The sequence below is a fragment of the Cavia porcellus genome, unplaced genomic scaffold (genome assembly GCF_034190915.1).
Source record: "Cavia porcellus strain 051 isolate PalLab524CR breed Dunkin Hartley unplaced genomic scaffold, mCavPor4.1 scaffold_41, whole genome shotgun sequence".
Classification (NCBI taxonomy): Eukaryota; Metazoa; Chordata; class Mammalia; order Rodentia; family Caviidae; genus Cavia; species Cavia porcellus.
The window spans coordinates 8,959,272-8,980,466 of NW_026947524.1; positions in this window are offsets into that span (position 1 = coordinate 8,959,272).

Consider the following 21,195-nt stretch of genomic DNA (forward strand, 5'->3'; position numbering starts at 1 on the left):
GCACCACACCGTGATGTTTTTCTCACTCCTACTAGTGAATGTAATGTAACACACACCCATACAATGCGCACCACCCCGGGATGTTTTTCTCACTCCTACTAGTGAATGTAATGTAACACACACCCATACAATGCGCACCACCCCGGGATGTTTTTCTCACTCCTACTAGTGAATGTAATGTAACACACACCCATACAATGCGCACCTCCCCGTGATGTTTTTCTCACTCCTACTAGTGAATGTAATGTAACACACACCCATACAATGCGCACCACCCCGTGATGTTTTTGTCACTCCTACTAGTGAATGTAACACACACCCATACAATGCGCACCATCCCGTGATGTTTTTCTCACTCCTACTAGTGAATCTAATGTATCACACACCCATACAATGCGCACCACCCCGCGATGTTTTTCAGAAACCTATCCTACATTACCACTGCATGTTCCCTAACCACCCCATGCTAACCACCCCGCGGTGCTTTTCTCCATCCTACATTGCCAATCACTGCCTATCCTAATTCAGACCCTCCGATTCACACCACCCCGTGATGTTTTTCTCACTCCTACTAGTGAATGTAATGTAACACACACCCATACAATGCGCACCACCCCGTGATGTTTTTCTCATTCCTACTAGTGAATGTAATGTAACACACACCCATACAATGCGCACCACCCCGTGATGTTTTTCTCACTCCTACTAGTGAATGTAATGTAACACACACCCATACAATGCGCACCTCCCCGTGATGTTTTTCTCACTCCTACTAGTGAATGTAATGTAACACACACCCATACAATGCGCACCACCCCGTGATGTTTTTCTCACTCCTACTAGTGTATCTAATGTATCACACACCCATACAATGCGCACCACCCCGCGATGTTTTTCAGAAACCTATCCTACATTACCACTGCATGTTCCCTGACCTCCCCATGCTAACCACCCAGCGGTGCTTTTCTCCATGCTACATTGCCAATCACTGCCTATCCTAATTCAGACCCTCCGATTCACACCACCCCGTGATGTTTTTCTCACTCCTACTAGTGAATGTAATGTAACACACACCCATACAATGCGCACCACCCCGTGATGTTTTTCTCATTCCTACTAGTGAATGTAATGTAACACACACCCATACAATGCGCACCACCCCGTGATGTTTTTCTCACTCCTACTAGTGAATGTAATGTAACACACACCCATACAATGCGCACCTCCCCGTGATGTTTTTCTCACTCCTACTAGTGAATGTAATGTAACACACACCCATACAATGCGCACCACCCAGTGATGGTTTTGTCACTCCTACTAGTGAATGTAATGTAACACACTCCCATCCAATTCGCAGCACCCCGTAATGTTTTTCTCACTCCTACTAGTGAATATAATGTAACACACACCCATACAATGCGCACCACCCCGTGATGTTTTTCTCACTCCTACTAGTGAATGTAATGTAACACACACCCATACAATGCGCACCACCCCGTGATGTTTTTCTCACTCCTACTAGTGAATGTAATGTAACACACACCCATACAACGCGCACCACCCCGTGATGTTTTTCTCACTCCTACTAGTGAATGTAATGTAACACACACCCATACAACGCGCACCACCCCGTGATGTTTTTCTCACTCCTACTAGTGAATGTAATGTAACACACACCCATACAACGCGCACCACCCCGTGATGTTTTTCTCACTCCTGCTAGTGAATGTAATGTAACACAAACCCATACAACGCGCACCACCCCGTGATGTTTTTCTCAGTCCTACAAGTGAATGTAACGTAACACACACCCATACAATGCGCACCACACCGTGATGTTTTTCTCACTGCTATAGTGAATGTAATGTAACACACACCCATACAATGCGCACCACCCCGTGATGTTTTTCTCACTCCTACTAGTGAATGTAATGTAACACACACCCATACAATGCGCACCTCCCCGTGATTTTTTTTCTCACTCCTACTAGTGAATATAATGTAACACACCCATACAATGCGCACCACCACGTGATGTTTTTCTCACTCCTACTAGTGAATGTAATGTAACACACAGCCATACAATGCGCACCACCCAGTGATGTTTTTCTCACTCCTACTAGTGAATGTAATGTAACACACACCCATACAATGCGCACCACCCCGTGATGTTTTTCTCACTCCTACTAGTGAATGTAATGTAACACACACCCATACAATGCGCACCACCCCGTGATGATTTTCTCACTCCTACTAGTGAATGTAATGTAACACACACCCATACAATGCGCACCTCCCCGTGATGTTTTTCTCACTCCTACTAGTGGACATAATGTAACACACACCCATACAATGCGCACCACCCCGTGATGTTTTTCTCACTCGTAATAGTGAATGTAATGTAACACACACCCATACAATGCGCACCACCCGGTGATGTTTTTCTCACTCCTACTAGTGAATCTAATGTAACACACACCCATACAATTCGCCCCACCCCGCGATGTTTTTCAGAAACCTATCCTACATTGCCATTGCATGTTCCCTGACCTCCCCATGCTGACCACCCCGCGGTGCTTTTCTCCATCTTACATTGACAATCACTGCCTATCCTAATTCAGACCCTCCGATTCACACCACCCCGTGATGTTTTTCTCACTCCTACTAGTGAATGTAATGTAACACACACCCATACCATGCGCACCACCCCGTGATGTATTTCTCACTCCTACTAGTGAATGTAATGTAACACACACCCATACAATGCGCACCACCCCGTGATGTTTTTCTCACTCCTACTAGTGAATGTAATGTAACACACACCCATACAATGTGCACCTCCCCGTGATGTTTTTCTCACTCCTACTAGTGAATGTAATGTAACACACACCCATACAATGCGCACCACCCCGTGATGTTTTTGTCACTATTACTAGTGAATGTAACACACACCCATACAATGCGCACCACCCCGTGATGTTTTTCTCACTCCTGCTAGTGAATGTAATGTAAAACACACCCATACAACGCGCACCACCCCGTGATGTTTTTCTCACTCCTGCTAGTGAATGTAATGTAACACACACCCATAAAACGCGCACCACCCCGTGATGTTTTTCTCACTTCTACAAGTGAATGTAATGTAACACCCACCCATACAATGCGCACCACTCCGTGATGTTTTTCTCACTGCTATAGTGAATGTAATGTAAAACACACCCATACAATGCGCACCACCCCGTGATGTTTTTCTCACTCCTACTAGTGAATGTAATGTAACACAAACCCATACAATGCGCACCTCCCCGTGATGTTTTTCTCACTCCTACTAGTGAATGTAATGTAACACACACCCATACAATGCGCACCACCCCGTGATGTTTTTCTCACTCCTACTAGTGAATGAAATGTAACACACACCCATACAACGCGCACCACCCCGTGATGTTTTTCTCACTCCTACTAGTGAATGTAATGTAAGACACACCCATACAACGCGCACCACACCGTGATGTTTTTCTCACTCCTACTAGTGAATGTAATGTAACACACACCCATACAACGCGCACCACCCCGTGATGTTTTTCTCACTCCTACTAGTGAATGTAATGTAACACACACCCATACAACGCGCACCACCCCGTGATGTTATTCTCACTCCTACTAGTGAATGTAATGTAACACACACCCATACAACGCGCACCACCCCGTGATGTTTTTCTCACTCCTACTAGTGAATGTAATGTAACACACACCCATACAACGCGCACCACCCGGTGATGTTTTTCTCACTCCTACTAGTGAATGTAATGTAACACACACCTATACAAAGCGCACCTCCCCGTGATGTTTTTCTCACTGCTACTAGTGAATGTAATGTAACACACACCCATACAATGCGCACCACCCCGTGATGTTTTTCTCACTCCTGCTAGTGAATGTAATGTAACACACACCCATACAACGCGCACCACCCCTTGATGTTTTTCTCACTCCTGCTAGTGAATGTAATGTAACACACACCCATACAACGCGCACCACCCCGTGATGTTTTTCTCACTCCTACAAGTGAATGTAATGTAACACAAACCCATACAATGCGCACCACCCCGTGATGTTTTTCTCACTTCTATAGAGAATGTAATGTAACACACACCCATACAATGCGCACCACCCCGTGATGTTTTTCTCACTCCTACTAGTGAATCTAATGTAACACACACCCATACAATTCGCCCCACCCCGCGATGTTTTTCAGAAACCTATCCTACATTGCCACTGCATGTTCCCTGACCTCCCCATGCTGACCACCCCGCGGTGCTTTTCTCCATCCTACATTGACAATCACTGCCTATCCAAATTCAGACCCTCCGATTCACACCACCCCGTGATGTTTTTCTCACTCCTACTAGTGAATGTAATGTAACACACACCCATACCATGCACACCACCCCGTGATGCTTTTCTCACTCCTACTAGTGAATGTAATGTAACACACACCCATACAATGCGCACCACCCCGTGATGTTTTTCTCACTCCTACTAGTGAATGTAATGTAACACACACCCATACAATGCGCACCTCCCCGTGATGTTTTTCTCACTCCTACTAGTGAATGTAATGTAACACACAACCATACAATGCGCACCACCCCGTGATGTTTTTGTCACTCCTACTAGTGAATGTAACACACACCCATACAATGCTCACCACCCCGTGATGTTTTTCTCACTCCTACTAGTGAATCTAATGTATCACACACCCATACAATGCGCACCACCCCGCGATGTTTTTCAGAAACCTATCCTACATTACCACTGCATGTTCCCTGACCTCCCCATGCTAACCACCCCGCGGTGCTTTTCTCCATCCTACATTGCCAATCACTGCCTATCCTAATTCAGACCCTCCGATTCACACCACCCCGTGATGTTTTTCTCACTCCTACTAGTGAATGTAATGTAACACACACCCATACAACGCGCACCACCCCGTGATGTTTTTCTCACTCCTACTAGTGAATGTAATGTAACACACACCCATACAATGCGCACCACCCCGTGATGTTTTTCTCACTCCTACTAGTGAATGTAATGTAACACACACCCATACAATGCGCACCTCCCCGTGATGTTTTTCTCACTCCTACTAGTGAATGTAATGTAACACACACCCATACAACGCGCACCACCCCGTGATGTTTTTCTCACTCCTGCTAGTGAATGTAATGTAACACACACCCATACAACGCGCACCACCCCGTGATGTTTTTCTCACTTCTACAAGTGAATGTAATGTAACACCCACCCATACAATGCGCACCACTCCGTGATGTTTTTCTCACTGTTATAGTGAATATAATGTAAAACACACCCATACAATGCGCACCACCCCGTGATGTTTTTCTCACTCCTACTAGTGAATGTAATGTAACACAAACCCATACAATGCGCACCTCCCCGTGATGTTTTTCTCACTCCTACTAGTGAATGTAATGTAACACAAACCCATACAATGCGCACCACCCCGTGATGTTTTTCTCACTCCTACTAGTGAATGTAATGTAACACACACCCATACAACGCGCACCACCCCGTGATGTTTTTCTCACTCCTACTAGTGAATGTAATGTAACACACACCCATACAACGCGCACCACACCGTGATGTTTTTCTCACTCCTACTAGTGAATGTAATGTAACACACACCCATACAACGCGCACAACCCCGTGATGTTTTTCTCACTCCTACTAGTGAATGTAATGTAACACACACCCATACAACGCGCACCACCCCGTGATGTTATTCTCACTCCTACTAGTGAATGTAATGTAACACACACCCATACAACGCGCACCACCCCGTGATGTTTTTCTCACTCCTACTAGTGAATGTAATGTAACACACACCCATACAACGCGCACCACCCGGTGATGTTTTTCTCACTCCTACTAGTGAATGTAATGTAACACACACCCATACAAAGCGCACCTCCCCGTGATGTTTTTCTCACTCCTACTAGAGAATGTAATGTAACACACACCCATACAATGCGCACCACCCAGTGATGTTTTTCTCACTCCTGCTAGTGAATGTAATGTAACACACACCCATACAACGCGCACCACCCCGTGATGTTTTTCTCACTCCTGCTAGTGAATGTAATGTAACACACACCCATACAACGCGCACCACCCCGTGATGTTTTTCTCACTCCTACAAGTGAATGTAATGTAACACACACCCATACAATGCGCACCACCCCGTGATGTTTTTCTCACTCGTAATAGTGAATGTAATGTAACACACACCCATACAATGCGCACCACCCGGTGATGTTTTTCTCACTCCTACTAGTGAATCTAATGTAACACACACCCATGCAATTCGCCCCACCCCGCGATGTTTTTCAGAAACCTATCCTACATTGCCATTGCATGTTCCCTGACCTCCCCATGCTGACCACCCCGCGGTGCTTTTCTCCATCCTACATTGACAATCACTGCCTATCCTAATTCAGACCCTCCGATTCACACCACCCCGTGATGTTTTTCTCACTCCTACTAGTGAATGTAATGTAACACACACCCATACCATGCGCACCACCCCGTGATGTATTTCTCACTCCTACTAGTGAATGTAATGTAACACACACCCATACAATGCGCACCACCCCGTGATGTTTTTCTCACTCCTACTAGTGAATGTAATGTAACACACACCCATACAATGTGCACCTCCCCGTGATGTTTTTCTCACTCCTACTAGTGAATGTAATGTAACACACACCCATACAATGCGCACCACCCCGTGATGTTTTTGTCACTATTACTAGTGAATGTAACACACACCCATACAATGCGCACCACCCCGTGATGTTTTTCTCACTCCTGCTAGTGAATGTAATGTAAAACACACCCATACAACGCGCACCACCCCGTGATGTTTTTCTCACTCCTGCTAGTGAATGTAATGTAACACACACCCATAAAACGCGCACAACCCCGTGATGTTTTTCTCACTTCTACAAGTGAATGTAATGTAACACCCACCCATACAATGCGCACCACTCCGTGATGTTTTTCTCACTGCTATAGTGAATGTAATGTAAAACACACCCATACAATGCGCACCACCCCGTGATGTTTTTCTCACTCCTACTAGTGAATGTAATGTAACACAAACCCATACAATGCGCACCTCCCCGTGATGTTTTTCTCACTCCTACTAGTGAATGTAATGTAACACACACCCATACAATGCGCACCACCCCGTGATGTTTTTCTCACTCCTACTAGTGAATGAAATGTAACACACACCCATACAACGCGCACCACCCCGTGATGTTTTTCTCACTCCTACTAGTGAATGTAATGTAACACACACCCATACAACGCGCACCACACCGTGATGTTTTTCTCACTCCTACTAGTGAATGTAATGTAACACACACCCATACAACGCGCACCACCCCGTGATGTTTTTCTCACTCCTACTAGTGAATGTAATGTAACACACACCCATACAACGCGCACCACCCCGTGATGTTATTCTCACTCCTACTAGTGAATGTAATGTAACACACACCCATACAACGCGCACCACCCCGTGATGTTTTTCTCACTCCTACTAGTGAATGTAATGTAACACACACCCATACAACGCGCACCACCCGGTGATGTTTTTCTCACTCCTACTAGTGAATGTAATGTAACACACACCTATACAAAGCGCACCTCCCCGTGATGTTTTTCTCACTGCTACTAGTGAATGTAATGTAACACACACCCATACAATGCGCACCACCCCGTGATGTTTTTCTCACTCCTGCTAGTGAATGTAATGTAACACACACCCATACAACGCGCACCACCCCTTGATGTTTTTCTCACTCCTGCTAGTGAATGTAATGTAACACACACCCATACAACGCGCACCACCCCGTGATGTTTTTCTCACTCCTACAAGTGAATGTAATGTAACACAAACCCATACAATGCGCACCACCCCGTGATGTTTTTCTCACTTCTATAGAGAATGTAATGTAACACACACCCATACAATGCGCACCACCCCGTGATGTTTTTCTCACTCCTACTAGTGAATCTAATGTAACACACACCCATACAATTCGCCCCACCCCGCGATGTTTTTCAGAAACCTATCCTACATTGCCACTGCATGTTCCCTGACCTCCCCATGCTGACCACCCCGCGGTGCTTTTCTCCATCCTACATTGACAATCACTGCCTATCCAAATTCAGACCCTCCGATTCACACCACCCCGTGATGTTTTTCTCACTCCTACTAGTGAATGTAATGTAACACACACCCATACCATGCACACCACCCCGTGATGTTTTTCTCACTCCTACTAGTGAATGTAATGTAACACACACCCATACAATGCGCACCACCCCGTGATGTTTTTCTCACTCCTACTAGTGAATGTAATGTAACACACACCCATACAATGCGCACCTCCCCGTGATGTTTTTCTCACTCCTACTAGTGAATGTAATGTAACACACAACCATACAATGCGCACCACCCCGTGATGTTTTTGTCACTCCTACTAGTGAATGTAACACACACCCATACAATGCTCACCACCCCGTGATGTTTTTCTCACTCCTACTAGTGAATCTAATGTATCACACACCCATACAATGCGCACCACCCCGCGATGTTTTTCAGAAACCTATCCTACATTACCACTGCATGTTCCCTGACCTCCCCATGCTAACCACCCCGCGGTGCTTTTCTCCATCCTACATTGCCAATCACTGCCTATCCTAATTCAGACCCTCCGATTCACACCACCCCGTGATGTTTTTCTCACTCCTACTAGTGAATGTAATGTAACACACACCCATACAACGCGCACCACCCCGTGATGTTTTTCTCACTCCTACTAGTGAATGTAATGTAACACACACCCATACAATGCGCACCACCCCGTGATGTTTTTCTCACTCCTACTAGTGAATGTAATGTAACACACACCCATACAATGCGCACCTCCCCGTGATGTTTTTCTCACTCCTACTAGTGAATGTAATGTAACACACACCCATACAACGCGCACCACCCCGTGATGTTTTTCTCACTCCTGCTAGTGAATGTAATGTAACACACACCCATACAACGCGCACCACCCCGTGATGTTTTTCTCACTTCTACAAGTGAATGTAATGTAACACCCACCCATACAATGCGCACCACTCCGTGATGTTTTTCTCACTGTTATAGTGAATATAATGTAAAACACACCCATACAATGCGCACCACCCCGTGATGTTTTTCTCACTCCTACTAGTGAATGTAATGTAACACAAACCCATACAATGCGCACCTCCCCGTGATGTTTTTCTCACTCCTACTAGTGAATGTAATGTAACACAAACCCATACAATGCGCACCACCCCGTGATGTTTTTCTCACTCCTACTAGTGAATGTAATGTAACACACACCCATACAACGCGCACCACCCCGTGATGTTTTTCTCACTCCTACTAGTGAATGTAATGTAACACACACCCATACAACGCGCACCACACCGTGATGTTTTTCTCACTCCTACTAGTGAATGTAATGTAACACACACCCATACAACGCGCACCACCCCGTGATGTTTTTCTCACTCCTACTAGTGAATGTAATGTAACACACACCCATACAACGCGCACCACCCCGTGATGTTATTCTCACTCCTACTAGTGAATGTAATGTAACACACACCCATACAACGCGCACCACCCCGTGATGTTTTTCTCACTCCTACTAGTGAATGTAATGTAACACACACCCATACAACGCGCACCACCCGGTGATGTTTTTCTCACTCCTACTAGTGAATGTAATGTAACACACACCCATACAAAGCGCACCTCCCCGTGATGTTTTTCTCACTCCTACTAGAGAATGTAATGTAACACACACCCATACAATGCGCACCACCCAGTGATGTTTTTCTCACTCCTGCTAGTGAATGTAATGTAACACACACCCATACAACGCGCACCACCCCGTGATGTTTTTCTCACTCCTGCTAGTGAATGTAATGTAACACACACCCATACAACGCGCACCACCCCGTGATGTTTTTCTCACTCCTACAAGTGAATGTAATGTAACACACACCCATACAATGCGCACCACCCCGTGATGTTTTTCTCACTGCTATAGTGAATGTAATGTAACACACACCCATAGAATGCGCACCACCCCGTGATGTTTTTCTCACTCCTACTAGTGAATCTAATGTAACACACACCCATACAATTCGCCCCACCCTGCGATGTTTTTAAGAAACCTATCCTACATTGCCACTGCATGTTCCCTGACCTCCCCATGCTGACCACCCCGCGGTGCTTTTCTCCAACCTACATTGACAATCACTGCGTATCCTAATTCAGACCCTCCGATTCACACCACCCCGTGATGTTTTTCTCACTCCTACTATTGAATGTAATGTAACACACACCCATACCATGCGCACCACCCCGTGATGTTTTTCTCACTCCTACTAGTGAATGTAATGTAACACACACCCATACAATGCGCACCACCCCGGGATGTTTTTCTCACTCCTACTAGTGAATGTAATGTAACACACACCCATACAATGCGCACCTCCCCGTGATGTTTTTCTCACTCCTACTAGTGAATGTAATGTAACACACACCCATACAATGCGCACCACCCCGTGATGTTTTTGTCACTCCTACTACTGAATGTAACACACACCCATACAATGCGCACCACCCCGTGATGTTTTTCTCACTCTTACTAGTGAATCTAATGTATCACACACCCATACAATGCGCACCACCCCGCGATGTTTTTCAGAAACCTATCCTACATTACCACTGCATGTTCCCTGACCTCCCCATGCTAACCACCCCGCGGTGCTTTTCTCCATCCTACATTGCCAATCACTGCCTATCCTAATTCAGACCCTCCGATTCACACCACCCCGTGATGTTTTTCTCACTCCTACTAGTGAATGTAATGTAACACACACCCATACAATGCGCACCACCCCGTGATGTTTTTCTCACTCCTACTAGTGAATGTAATGTAACACACACCCATACAATGCGCACCACCCCTTGATGTTTTTCTCACTCCTACTATTGAATGTAATGTAACACACACCCATACAATGCACACCTCCACGTGATGTTTTTCTCACTCCTACTAGTGAATGTAATGTAACACACACCCATACAATGCGCACCACCCCGTGATGTTTTTGTCACTCCTACTAGTGAATGTAATGTAACACATACCCATACAATGCGCAGCACCCCGTGATGTTTTTCTCACTCGTACTAGTGAATGTAATGTAACACACACCCATACAATGCGCACCTCCCCGTGATGTTTTTCTCACTCCTACTAGTGAATGTAATGTAACACACACCCATACAATGCGCACCACCCCGTGATGTTTTTCTCACTCCTACTAGTGAATGTAATGTAACACACACCCATACAACGCGCACCACCCCGTGATGTTTTTCTCACTCCTACTAGTGAATGTAATGTAACACACACCCATACAACGCGCACCACTCTGTGATGTTTTTCTCACTCCTACAAGTGAATGTAATGTAACACACACCCATACAATGCGCACCACCCCGTGATGTTTTTCTCACTGCTATAGTGAATGTAATGTAACACACACCCATACAATGCGCACCACCCCGTGATGTTTTTCTCACTCCTACTAGTGAATGTAATGTAACACACACCCATACAATGCGCACCTCCCCGTGATGTTTTTCTCACTCCTACAAGTGAATGTAATGTAACACACCCATACAATGCGCACCACCCCGTGATGTTTTTCTCACTCCTACTAGTGAATGTAATGTAACACACACCCATACAATGCGCACCACCCAGTGATGTTTTTCTCACTCCTACTAGTGAATGTAATGTAACACACACCCATACAATGCGCACCACCCCGTGATGTTTTTCTCACTCCTACTAGTGAATGTAATGTAACACACACCCATACAATGCGCACCACCCCTTGATGTTTTTCTCACTCCTACTAGTGAATGTAATGTAACACACAACCATACAATGCGCACCACCCCGTGATGTTTTTCTAACTCCTACTAGTGAATGTAATGTAACACACACCCATACAATGCGCACCTCCCCGTGATGTTTTTGTCACTCCTACTAGTGAATGTAATGTAACACACACCCATACAATGCGCACCACCCCGTGATGTTTTTCTCACTCCTACTAGTGAATGTAATGTAACACACACCCATACAACGCGCACCACCCCGTGATGATTTTCTCACTCCTACTAGTGAATGTAATGTAACACACACCCATACAACGCGCACCACCCCGTGATGTTATTCTCACTCCTACTAGTGAATGTAATGTAACACACACCCATACAACGCGCACCACCCCGTGATGTTTTTCTCACTCCTATAAGTGAATGTAATGTAAAACACACCCATACAACGCGCACCACCCGTTGATGTTTTTCTCACTCCTACTAGTGAATGTAATGCAACACACACCCATACAACGCGCACCTCCCCGTGATGTTTTTCTCACTCCTACTAGTGAATGTAATGTAACACACACCCATACAATGCGCACCACCCCGTGATGTTTTTCTCACTCCTGCTAGTGAATGTAATGTAACACACACCCATACAACGCGCACCACCCCGTGATGTTTTTCTCACTCCTGCTAGTGAATGTAATGTAACACACACCCATACAACGCGCACCACCCCGTGATGTTTTTCTCACTCCTACAAGTGAATGTAATGTAACACAAACCCATACAATGCGCACCACCCCGTGATGTTTTTCTCACTGCTATAGAGAATGTAATGTAACACACACCCATACAATGCGCACCACCCCGTGATGTTTTTCTCACTCCTACTAGTGAATCTAATGTAACACACACCCATACAATTCGCCCCACCCCGCGATGTTTTTCAGAAACTTATCCTACATTGCCACTGCATGTTCCCTGACCTCCCCATGCTGACCACCCCGCGGTGCTTTTCTCCATCCTACATTGACAATCACTGCCTATCCTAATTCAGACCCTCCGATTCACACCACCCCGTGATGTTTTTCTCACTCCTACTAGTGAATGTAATGTAACACACACCCATACCATGCACACCACCCCGTGATGTTTTTCTCACTCCTACTAGTGAATGTAATGTAACACACACCCATACAATGCGCACCACCCCGTGATGTTTTTCTCACTCCTACTAGTGAATGTAATGTAACACACACCCATACAATGCGCACCTCCCCGTGATGTTTTTCTCACTCCTACTAGTGAATGTAATGTAACAAACAACCATACAATGCGCACCAACCCGTGATGTTTTTGTCACTCCTACTAGTGAATGTAACACACACCCATACAATGCGCACCACCCCGTGATGTTTTTCTCACTCCTACTAGTGAATCTAATTTATCACACACCCATACCATGCGCACCACCCCGCGATGTTTTTCAGAAACCTATCCTACATTACCACTGCATGTTCCCTGACCTCCCCATGCTAACCACCCCGCGGTGCTTTTCTCCATCCTACATTGCCAATCACTGCCTATCCTAATTCAGACCCTCCGATTCACACCACCCCGTGATGTTTTTTCTCACTTCTACTAGTGAATGTAATGTAACACACACCCATACAACGCGCACCACCCCGTGATGTTTTTCTCACTCCTACTAGTGAATGTAATGTAACACACACCCATACAATGCGCACCACCCCGTGATGTTTTTCTCACTCCTACTAGTGAATGTAATGTAACACACACCCATACAATGCGCACCTCCCCGTGATGTTTTTCTCACTCCTACTAGTGAATGTAATGTAACACACACCCATACAATGCGCACCACCCCGTGATGTTTTTGTCACTCCTGCTAGTGAATGTAATGTAACACACACCCATACAAAGCGCACCTCCCCGTGATGTTTTTCTCACTCCTACTAGTGAATGTAATGTAACACACACCCATACAATGCGCACCACCCCGTGATGTTTTTCTCACTCCTACTAGTGAATGAAATGTAACACACACCCATACAACGCGCACCACCACGTGATGTTTTTCTCACTCCTACTAGTGAATGTAATGTAACACACACCCATACAACGCGCACCACACCGTGATGTTTTTCTCACTCCTACTAGTGAATGTAATGTAACACACACCCATACAACGCGCACCACCCCGTGATGTTTTTCTCACTCCTACTAGTGAATGTAATGTAACACACACCCATACAACGCGCACCACCCCGTGATGTTATTCTCACTCCTACTAGTGAATGTAATGTAACACACACCCATACAACGCGCACCACCCCGTGATGTTTTTCTCACTCCTACTAGTGAATCTAATGTAACACACACCCATACAACGCGCACCACCCGGTGATGTTTTTCTCACTCCTACTAGTGAATGTAATGTAACACACACCCATACAAAGCGCACCTCCCCGTGATGTTTTTCTCACTCCTACTAGTGAATGTAATGTAACACACACCCATACAATGCGCACCACCCCGTGATGTTTTTCTCACTCCTGCTAGTGAATGTAATGTAACACACACCCATACAAGGCGCACCACCCCTTGATGTTTTTCTCACTCCTGCTAGTGAATGTAATGTAACACACACCCATACAACGCGCACCACCCCGTGATGTTTTTCTCACTCCTACAAGTGAATGTAATGTAACACAAACCCATACAATGCGCACCACCCCGTGATGTTTTTCTCACTGCTATAGAGAATGTAATGTAACACACACCCATACAATGCGCACCACCCCGTGATGTTTTTCTCACTCCTACTAGTGAATCTAATGTAACACACACCCATACAATTCGCCCCACCCCGCGATGTTTTTCAGAAACCTATCCTACATTGCCACTGCATGTTCCCTGACCTCCCCATGCTGACCACCACGCGGTGCTTTTCTCCATCCTACATTGACAATCACTGCCTATCCTAATTCAGACCCTCCGATTCACACCACCCCGTGATGTTTTTCTCACTCCTACTAGTGAATGTAATGTAACACACACCCATACCATGCACACCACCCCGTGATGTTTTTCTCACTCCTACTAGTGAATGTAATGTAACACACACCCATACAATGCGCACCACCCCGTGATGTTTTTCTCACTCCTACTAGTGAATGTAATGTAACACACACCCATACAATGCGCACCTCCCCGTGATGTTTTTCTCACTCCTACTAGTGAATGTAATGTAACACACAACCATACAATGCGCACCACCCCGTGATATTTTTGTCACTCCTACTAGTGAATGTAACACACACCCATACAATGCGCACCACCCCGTGATGTTTTTCTCACTCCTACTAGTGAATCTAATGTATCACACACCCATACAATGCGCACCACCCCGCGATGTTTTTCAGAAACCTATCCTACATTACCACTGCATGTTCCCTGACCTCCCCATGCTAACCACCCCGCGGTGCTTTTCTCCATCCTACATTGCCAATCACTGCCTATCCTAATTCAGACCCTCCGATTCACACCACCCCGTGATGTTTTTCTCACTCCTACTAGTGAATGTAATGTAACACACACCCATACAACGCGCACCACCCCGTGATGTTTTTCTCACTCCTACTAGTGAATGTAATGTAACACACACCCATACAATGCGCACCACCCCGTGATGTTTTTCTCACTCCTACTAGTGAATGTAATGTAACACACACCCATACAATGCGCACCTCCCCGTGATGTTTTTCTCACTCCTACTAGTGAATGTAATGTAACACACACCCATACAATGCGCACCACCCCGTGATGTTTTTGTCACTCCTGCTAGTGAATGTAATGTAACACACACCCATACAAAGCGCACCTCCCCGTGATGTTTTTCTCACTCCTACTAGTGAATGTAATGTAACACACACCCATACAATGCGCACCACCCCGTGATGTTTTTCTCACTCCTGCTAGTGAATGTAAGGTAACACACACCCATACAACGCGCACCACCCCGTGATGTTTTTCTCACTCCTGCTAGTGAATGTAATGTAACACACACCCATACAACGCGCACCACCCCGTGATGTTTTTCTCACTTCTACAAGTGAATGTAATGTAACACCCACCCATACAATGCGCACCACTCCGTGATGTTTTTCTCACTGTTATAGTGAATGTAATGTAAAACACACCCATACAATGCGCACCACCCCGTGATGTTTTTCTCACTCCTACTAGTGAATGTAATGTAACACAAACGCATACAATGCGCACCTCCCCGTGATGTTTTTCTCACTCCTACTAGTGAATGTAATGTAACACACACCCATACAATGCGCACCACCCCGTGATGTTTTTCTCACTGCTATAGTGAATGTAATGTAACACACACCCATACAATGCGCACCACCCCGTGATATTTTTCTCACTCCTACTAGTGAATGTAATGTAACACACACCCATACAATGCGCACCTCCCCGTGATGTTTTTCTCACTCCTACAAGTGAATGTAATGTAACACACCCATACAATGCGCACCACCCCGTGATGTTTTTCTCACTCCTACTAGGGAATGTAATGTAACACACACCCATACAATGCGCACCACCCAGTGATGTTTTTCTCACTCCTACTAGTGAATGTAATGTAACACACCCATACAATGCACACCACCCCGTGATGTTTTTCTCACTCCTACTAGTGAATGTAATGTAACACACACCCATACAATGCGCACCACCCCTTGATGTTTTTCTCACTCCTACTAGTGAATGTAATGTAACACACAACCATACAATGCGCACCACCCCGTGATGTTTTTCTAACTCCTACTAGTGAATGTAATGTAACACACACCCATACAATGCGCACCTCCCCGTGATGTTTTTCTCACTCCTACTAGTGAATGTAATGTAACACACACCCATACAATGCGCACCACCCCGTGATGTTTTTCTCACTCCTACTAGTGAATGTAATGTAACACACACCCATACAACGCGCACCACCCCGTGATGATTTTCTCACTCCTACTAGTGAATGTAATGTAACACACACCCATACATCGCGCACCACCCCGTGATATTTTTCTCACTCCTACTAGTGAATGTAATGTAACACACACCCATACAACGCGCACCACCCCGTGATGTTTTTCTCACTCCTACTAGTGAATGTAATGTAACACACACCCATACAACGCGCACCACCCCGTGATGTTTTTCTCACTCCTACTAGTGAATGTAATGTAACACACACCCATACAACGCGCACCACCCCGTGATGTTTTTCTCACTCCTACTAGTGAATGTAATGTAACACACACCCATACAACGCGCATCCCCCGGTGATGTTTTTCTCACTCCTACTAGTGAATGTAATGTATCACACACCCATACAAAGCGCACCTCCCCGTGATGTTTTTCTCACTCCTACTAGTGAATGTAATGTAACACACACCCATACAATGCACACCACCCCATGATGTTTTTCTCACTCCTGCTAGTGAATGTAATGTAACACACACCCATGCAACGCGCACCACCCCGTGATGTTTTTCTCACTCCTGCTAGTGAATGTAATGTAACACACACCCATACAACGCCCACCACCCCGTGATATTTTTCTCACTCCTACAAGTGAATGTAATGTAACACACACCCATACAATGCGCACCACCCCGTGATGTTTTTCTCACTGCTATAGTGAATGTAATGTAACACACACCCATACAATGCGCACCACCCCGTGATGTTTTTCTCACTACTACTAGTGAATCTAATGTAACACACACCCATACAATTCGCCCCACCCCGCGATGTTTTTCAGAAACCTATCCTACATTGCCACGGCATGTTCCCTGACCTCCCCATGCTGACCACCCCGCGGTGCTTTTCTCCATCCTACATTGACAATCACTGCGTATCCTAATTCAGACCCTGCGATTCACACCACGCCGTGATGTTTTTCTCACTCCTACTAGTGAATGTAATGTAACACACACCCATACAATGCGCACCACACCGTGATGTTTTTCTCACTCCTACTAGTGAATGTAATGTAACACACACCCATACAATGCGCACCACCCCGGGATGTTTTTCTCACTCCTACTAGTGAATGTAATGTAACACACACCCATACAATGCGCACCACCCCGGGATGTTTTTCTCACTCCTACTAGTGAATGTAATGTAACACACACCCATACAATGCGCACCTCCCCATGATGTTTTTCTCACTCCTACTAGTGAATGTAATGTAACACACACCCATACAATGCGCACCACCCCGTGATGTTTTTGTCACTCCTACTAGTGAATGTAACACACACCCATACAATGCGCACCATCCCGTGATGTTTTTCTCACTCCTACTAGTGAATCTAATGTATCACACACCCATACAATGCGCACCACCCCGCGATGTTTTTCAGAAACCTATCCTACATTACCACTGCATGTTCCCTAACCACCCCATGCTAACCACCCCGCGGTGCTTTTCTCCATCCTACATTGCCAATCACTGCCTATCCTAATTCAGACCCTCCGATTCACACCACCCCGTGATGTTTTTCTCACTCCTACTAGTGAATGTAATGTAACACACACCCATACAATGCGCACCACCCCGTGATGTTTTTCTCATTCCTACTAGTGAATGTAATGTAACACACACCCATACAATGCGCACCACCCCGTGATGTTTTTCTCACTCCTACTAGTGAATGTAATGTAACACACACCCATACAATGCGCACCTCCCCGTGATGTTTTTCTCACTCCTACTAGTGAATGTAATGTAACACACACCCATACAATGCGCACCACCCCGTGATGTTTTTCTCACTCCTACTAGTGTATCTAATGTATCACACACCCATACAATGCGCACCACCCCGCGATGTTTTTCAGAAACCTATCCTACATTACCACTGCATGTTCCCTGACCTCCCCATGCTAACCACCCAGCGGTGCTTTTCTCCATGCTACATTGCCAATCACTGCCTATCCTAATTCAGACCCTCCGATTCACACCACCCCGTGATGTTTTTCTCACTCCTACTAGTGAATGTAATGTAACACACACCCATACAATGCGCACCACCCCGTGATGTTTTTCTCATTCCTACTAGTGAATGTAATGTAACACACACCCATACAATGCGCACCACCCCGTGATGTTTTTCTCACTCCTACTAGTGAATGTAATGTAACACACACCCATACAATGCGCACCTCCCCGTGATGTTTTTCTCACTCCTACTAGTGAATGTAATGTAACACACACCCATACAATGCGCACCACCCAGTGATGGTTTTGTCACTCCTACTAGTGAATGTAATGTAACACACTCCCATCCAATTCGCAGCACCCCGTAATGTTTTTCTCACTCCTACTAGTGAATATAATGTAACACACACCCATACAATGCGCACCACCCCGTGATGTTTTTCTCACTCCTACTAGTGAATGTAATGTAACACACACCCATACAATGCGCACCACCCCGTGATGTTTTTCTCACTCCTACTAGTGAATGTAATGTAACACACACCCATACAACGCGCACCACCCCGTGATGTTTTTCTCACTCCTACTAGTGAATGTAATGTAACACACACCCATACAACGCGCACCACCCCGTGATGTTTTTCTCACTCCTACTAGTGAATGTAATGTAACACACACCCATACAACGCGCACCACCCCGTGATGTTTTTCTCACTCCTGCTAGTGAATGTAATGTAACACAAACCCATACAACGCGCACCACCCCGTGATGTTTTTCTCAGTCCTACAAGTGAATGTAACGTAACACACACCCATACAATGCGCACCACACCGTGATGTTTTTCTCACTGCTATAGTGAATGTAATGTAACACACACCCATACAATGCGCACCACCCCGTTATGTTTTTCTCACTCCTACTAGTGAATGTAATGTAACACACACCCATACAATGCGCACCTCCCCGTGATTTTTTTTCTCACTCCTACTAGTGAATATAATGTAACACACCCATACAATGCGCACCACCCCGTGATGTTTTTCTCACTCCTACTAGTGAATGTAATGTAACACACAGCCATACAATGCGCACCACCCAGTGATGTTTTTCTCACTCCTACTAGTGAATGTAATGTAACACACACCCATACAATGCGCACCACCCCGTGATGTTTTTCTCACTCCTACTAGTGAATGTAATGTAACACACACCCATACAATGCGCACCACCCCGTGATGTTTTTCTCACTCCTACTAGTGAATGTAATGTAACACACACCCATACAATGCGCACCTCCCCGTGATGTTTTTCTCACTCCTACTAGTGGACATAATGTAACACACACCCATACAATGCGCACCACCCCGTGATGTTTTTCTCACTCGTAATAGTGAATGTAATGTAACACACACCCATACAATGCGCACCACCCGGTGATGTTTTTCTCACTCCTACTAGTGAATCTAATGTAACACACACCCATACAATTCGCCCCACCCCGCGATGTTTTTCAGAAACCTATCCTACATTGCCATTGCATGTTCCCTGACCTCCCCATGCTGACCACCCCGCGGTGCTTTTCTCCATCCTACATTGACAATCACTGCCTATCCTAATTCAGACCCTCCGATTCACACCACCCCGTGATGTTTTTCTCACTCCTACTAGTGAATGTAATGTAACACACACCCATACCATGCGCACCACCCCGTGATGTATTTCTCACTCCTACTAGTGAATGTAATGTAACACACACCCATACAATGCGCACCACCCCGTGATGTTTTTCTCACTCCTACTAGTGAATGTAATGTAACACACACCCATACAATGTGCACCTCCCCGTGATGTTTTTCTCACTCCTACTAGTGAATGTAATGTAACACACACCCATACAATGCGCACCACCCCGTGATGTTTTTGTCACTATTACTAGTGAATGTAACACACACCCATACAATGCGCACCACCCCGTGATGTTTTTCTCACTCCTGCTAGTGAATGTAATGTAAAACACACCCATACAACGCGCACCACCCCGTGATGTTTTTCTCACTCCTACTAGTGAATGTAATGTAACACACACCCATACAACGC